Source organism: Leuciscus leuciscus, assembly GCF_965113295.1.
Source record: "Leuciscus leuciscus genome assembly, chromosome: 24".
NCBI lineage: Eukaryota > Metazoa > Chordata > Actinopteri > Cypriniformes > Leuciscidae > Leuciscus > Leuciscus leuciscus.
Genome location: NC_138723.1, coordinates 31,185,113 through 31,191,555, shown reverse-complemented (window position 1 = coordinate 31,191,555; position 6,443 = coordinate 31,185,113). Strand labels below are relative to the sequence as shown.

The following is a 6,443-nucleotide window of genomic DNA, read 5'->3' as shown; positions in this document are numbered from 1 at the left end:
CAAACATGAATAAGAAAGCATTAGCATTGCAAACCTGACAGTGCGGTATGAAAAAATCCAGGACATTTCACCAGATGCCTTGAATAGCTGTTTTTTGGAAAGAATGAATCATTCTAGAGTTTTTTTTTTATTCAAACTTTTAAAAGGCAGAAATATTTCTTTTCATTCTGAAGATATTTTTGAGTTCAAAATCCTAAATGATTTGGTAAAAACTTTTGCTTTTGGTTTTTTAAGAATCAACTCAAACCCTTTTTCAGTTTCCAAGTGAACAGATAAAAAAAAAAAAACTCTTTCCATTTGAGTTTTCATAGGCCAAATGACACTTTTTTTTGGACAATTCGATATGACTATAAAATAGTAATTATGGATTATTATTATTATTATTATTATTATTAAAACAAAATAGGAAATATATTGTAATAATACTATTGCACTGTAAAACAAAAAAAATCAAGTCATAAAAATAAATGTATTTTTATCATTATAATTTTAGATATATAATTTTATTGTGATTATTATTAAATAAAATATTGAACAATAAGAAATATATTGTAATAATACTATTGTACTGTTAAATAAAAAAATCAAGTTATAAAAATAAATGTATTTTTATTATTATAATTTGATATATATAATTTTATTGTGATTATTATTAAATAAAATATTAAACAATAAGAAAAATATTGTAATAATACTATTGTACTGTTAAATAAAAAAATTAAAGTTATACAAATAAATGTATTTTTATTATTATAATTTGATATATATAATTTTATTGGGATTATTATTAAATAAAATATTGAACAATAAGAAATATATTGTAATAATACTATTGGACTGTCAAATAAAAAAAGTCATACAAATATTTTAAATTTTTTGTGAAATTACAATACCAATATACTTATTCTATATCTTAATTTCTTCATTTGAAACAGTAAACCAACAAACTTTTATTTTGTTCAGTTGTGACACATAAAATATGCGCTGCCAGTTTCAGAGTAAAGCGCTGCACTGTATTTCATTTACACGCATGCAGTCTGTAACCGGCAGTGCATATATTTACTTCATTAAATCACAGAATGTGCAATTTGACAATCACACCAAACCATATTGCAGTATCGCTTTTATTTTGATATATCATGCAACCCTCACACAGCATCTCTCGTTCCTCAGCCGGTCGAGTCTTAAAGTGGGGAAAATCACGCAAATGCATAATTCAGAGGAGACTTTTTACAATGTCCCCCACTGTCCTCCAGCCTGTAACGAGAGGAATTTCTCAGCCTTGTTAAACTCCGCTAAGAGAAGCCCGTAAAGCCAGCGTAAGACGGGTTTGTTTTGTGCCTTGGCGTCTGGGACACGGACATCATTAGGACTCCAGGTTTTGATGCCGAGATCTTCTGTCTGACACACTTCTCTCACACAAACCCTTGGTAACAATCACTCGTGGGACGCGAGGCAGAGAGATCCGCAACATGAGAGATTTGGCTCGTCCTCTGCAGTTACGAAGCGCTTCAGGAGGTCGCTTTCAACTGTTGTGTTTCTCTCCGTCTCGCTCGTGTCTCATCTGTGTTTCTCTCGCTCTGAAGAGTTCAGCGTCTCTCGGCTCATTTTATCATGTTTTGCTCTGTTTTGCTGTTTCCTGTGATGACGACATTCGGGAGACGGGAGCCTCTGGCACCTCTATAACCGAAGAGCTATTTCAGTCCAAACAACTACTGTACATTCACACAGGATAGATATATAGATATATTAGGGGTGTAACAAGACCCTCGTGTCACGATTCGATACATATCTCGATACTGAACTCACGATACGATAATTATTGCGATATTCCAAGACATATGATAAAAGGTTAACAAAAAATGTTGATAGAAATGCTAAATTTGATATTATATTGTGTGTGTAAATGAATAGGATGGACTTGGTGCTGAAACCCAATGAACAAAAGAGACACCAGAATAACAATAGCTTTCATACTGAATTATTTTAGACTTATAGACTTATTCTAGAATTATATATATATATTAGTGCTGTCAAAGTTCATATGAATGCGATTCATTTTTGTCCAGTTTAACGCGTTTAAATATTTAACGCAATTAATGCATCATCTGTTTTTCAGTCGTCCTTTAGCTATAACTATAATAAAGATATATTAAAATACATTTAAAAAAAAACTTTTTTATTGAGACATCAGAAGCTGTATTAGAATATAAGTGATACTGGCCTTCATTCATTAAAAGATGCCATTAAACAAGTATTTAAAATGTACAGTATTTATGTTGTTTTTACATTAATCTGGAGAGTAACTGTGAAATTTGTACATTATAAAATATATTAAAAACGTAAGTGTTTTTACTTGCGATAAATCACAGAAAAAATGTGTGATTAATCTACTTAATTTTTTAATCGATTGACAGCACTAATATGTATATATCAGTATATTCTTAATAAAATCCCTAATATAATTTTTTTTAATTTTTATTAATTTTTTTTAACAATTAATCACTAAATATCACAAATTTTTTTAGTTGTTGCTGGAGTTTAGCTGTTCTGAAATTGCAGTTTACTGTGATAAAATAGGTGAAAATATGTGCCATGTCCTTTTGAATTCAGCATTTATTGAATCCAGCCGGAGGATCGTAGTGATGCTGGGCTAGAAATAAATGGACAATACTGGCGTGTGCACATGTGTGTGTCTGTGGGGATTTAATATCCAGCCGTTCAATAGGAAGAGTGTGATTGCTACCTGTGCGCTAGCGGCGACAACTCAATTTCCCTTTTTTGGCAGCTGAATGCAACCAATCAAAGGAGCCGTGTCGTGTGTAATGGCTCCAGAGCCCTCGGGTGTTTGATTCTCTCACACACACACTGACCATTGTGCTTCAGAGAAGAGACCAGCTAAAACTTAGCACAAAAACATCTTTCAGACATGCAAATTGAATTTAATGGAAAAGTTGAGAGGAAATAAAATCTTGATCTGTGTATTGGGGTTTAAGCTTTAGCTCAGGCAAACTGGTTTTCAATCATCCTGTCGAGAGTTTTCTTAGCCGCGACATTGACGAAGATGAGGTTAACACTGAGTATCGGCTCTCGTTCCTGAATGTCTGAGGAGTTTGTGTGCTAAGAGCGCAAGTATGAGGTCACCTGAGCTTTATGCTTCTCTCGCTATAGAGGGTATGTGTGTGACGTCATGTGACTGCAGTTACACACACTGAGTGGCAGAAACACTGAGTGGCAGAAACACTGAGTGACAGCATTTGTTTTCAGTATGAATGCCACGAAAAACACACGAAACAGCTTTGAGATTGACTGTATAAATAGATTTGACCAGAAATCTGAGGTATATTTTTACAGACTGATGAAAGATACAGAACAGAGAAGCAAATAAATCTGCAATTCACAGAAACAACTGGATCCAGGCAGAGAAAGCCAGATTTACAGTTTTCATTTTGTCTCAATATTCTGAATTTAGGGGTAAAATCACACCATATATATTGTAGTTATATTGTATTGAAACTCATCAATTAAATATTTACCATCGTATATTCTGCATAATTGGACGTTTTTAAATAAACACTGACAAAAAGCTACACCAGTTTTAGAGCTGGACGATATGATGATATATATAACACTGATATGAATGATCACATGGATTTAGACCTATATTGTGTTTATATAAAGCGTTCACAGGCAAATGTGCTTTATTTATTTCCCCGGCGTTGAAATCAGGCTCATATAAATGTCAGGAAACACGATTCCTGCTTCATGTCAATATCCATGATCACTGGATCTGTGGTAAGGAACACTATATCCAGTCCAACCTTTAGTTTAAACTGATAATCATTTGTTTTACTGGCGTTTTCACAGTTTCCTCTATTAAATCCAGTCACTCCGCAGCTCTTCTGCCACTCAGGCCGGCTGAGGGAGTGTGGAAAGTGACGTCAGTGCATAACCTCTATATACATTTTAAAATGTTATCTTTTTTTTACAAACTTCGCCTTTTTGACATAATTTGAGAGTTTGTTCCAAAAAAATAGTTAAAGTAAAATGACAGTTAATTATTACTATATTAAAACAAAAACATTTCAATGCTCTCAGTGCACATTTTGACATCTGGATGCAGTTCTGGACATTTCCTCGCTGTTCTCTCTCTCTCCTCAGTGCTGTCTCTAATTTCCCCTGATTGACAGAAAAGAACCGCAGATAGAGGCTGGTTGGGCTGGTCAATAGCTATTTGAGCTGACGGAAACTTGATCTGATGGTCACAATCTCTCTCCCTCCCCCCCTCTCTCTCTCTGTCTTGTTATCGGTGTCTCTCGCTCTCGTTTTGGTTGTGTGTTTGGTCAGAGAGGCAGATTAACAGACACTTTATGCCGGGCTCAAGCAGAGACGGGTAGTTATCAGTGCCAGCCACTCGGCTCCAGCCTGCTGTCCCCAAAATAAATAAAGAAAGACTTTTCTTACTGCGCAGCAGATCATTAGCTCACTGCAAATGGATTTCTCTGGAAGGCAATGGAGTCGCTTTGAGGAGAAACACCTACTCAAATGTTCTCCTATTGATCCGGCCTCTTAAACACTCATCCGCGCCTCTGAACTCACATTTACTGATGGGGTTTTCAGGATCGCATCTATTTATAGCGACTTCCACGTTCATCTGAATTATTTCGATGGGTGTCGGCCAGTTTTAATTCCGGCCCGTTCGGTTGGCGTGAGCTATTGCACTTAGGAATGACACGGGTGGAAGCAAGATGGATGGCAGTCGATTTGTTTCTTCCGAGCCGTGTGTTTTTCACCCGCCGTGTTTAATTACGTCGCTCGCCACACGAAACAGCCACCAGGAGTAAATGGGAACGCTCCAATTTCATGCTTTTGCCATCAGCGTCAATCTCACTTAAAATCAGCTTCTTCTTTTTTTCAAACATAAGGTCATAATAAGGCTTAAATATCAGGGATATCGGGCATTACGCTCACATTTGCAAATGAAAATAGATGTATGTGAACTGGATAATGTATTTAGGAGTGTGTGTGCAAATCATTTTCTTTTTAAAACAAAAACAAATTTAAGGTAATAAAAAGGGTAAAATGTCATAAATGGTGTAACAAAAGTCTTAATGTTTGTTTTTTGAGTCCTTAAATTTGGGGCCTGAAGTATGGAAGCTTGTTTTCGCCATAGAATAAAACATCAGAAAAGATCTCAGTATTGAGTTATATAGTCGCAATTGCGAGTTATAAATTCAGAATTGCGTGTTAAAAAGTCGCAGTTGTGTGTTATAAAGTCAGAATTGTGAAATATAAAGTCGCAATTGTGTTATAAAGTCAGAATTGTGAAATATAAAGTCGCAATTGTGTTATAAAGTCAGAATTGCGAGATATAAAGTCAGAATTGCAAAATATAAAGTTGCAGTTGTGTGTTATAAAGTCAGAATTGCGTGATATGAAGTTGCAATTGTGTTATAAAGTCAGAATTTTTAAGATATAAAGTCAGAATTGCGAGATATAGAGTTGCAATTGTGTTATAAAGTCAGAATTTTTAAGATATAAAGTCAGAATTGCGAGATATAGAGTTGCAATTGTGTTATAAAGTCAGAATTGCGAGATATAAAGTCAGAATTGCAAAATATAAAGTTGCAGTTGTGTGTTATAAAGTCAGAATTGCGTGATATAAAGTTGCAATTGTGTTATAAAGTCAGAATTTTAAGATATAAAGTCAGAATTGCGAGATATAGAGTTGCAATTGTGTTATAAAGTCCGAATTTTAAGATATAAAGTCAGAATTGCGAGATATAAAGTCAGAATTGCGTGATATAAAGTTGCAATTGTGTTATAAAGTCCGAATTTTAAGATATAAAGTCAGAATTGCGAGATATAAAGTCAGAATTGCGAGATATAGAGTTGCAATTAAAGTCGCAATTGCGAGTTATAAAGTCACAATTGAAAAAAAAAACGTAAGAATTGTGAGATAAAAAGTCGCAATAACCTTTTTTATTTTTTATTCTGTGGCGGAAACAAGCTTCTATAATGAAGACAGTAACTGTGAAATGGCTTAAATGAATTATTAAACCCCAAAAGGCAATAATTTAATAAATTCGATATGTGAGCGCTGCACGTTCAAAGTAAAAACACGTTGTTGCTCGTTCTCAATCTCAGCTCGCAATCAGTGAATATCGCACATATGATTCCTGACGATCCACTGATGTGCTGGTGAATTATGACAGTGTTTCCTGTATGTTCTTTGTATTGTTGCATGTGGTTGTCAGATGCATATTTTATGTTTGAGCAGCTGGAAGTAGTAGACATTTCAAAATAAGAGCCCCTGAGTATTGCAGGCTTGTTTATAATTAAATATCCTGTGTTATGCAGAACTTTTTATCCATTCCCTTTTTGCAATTGAGATGTCCCTCCCAATTATCCTGAATTAACCCTATTATTGGATATTTTGGTTA

The 6,443-nt window shown here is 34.5% G+C and overlaps 1 protein-coding gene across 1 annotated transcript in view; it reads left to right on the top strand.

Moving 5' to 3' along the window:
- Window positions 1-6,443, top strand: part of unc5cb (unc-5 netrin receptor Cb) — a 208,799-nt gene that overhangs the window by 94,828 nt on the left and 107,528 nt on the right. The window lies entirely within an intron of this gene.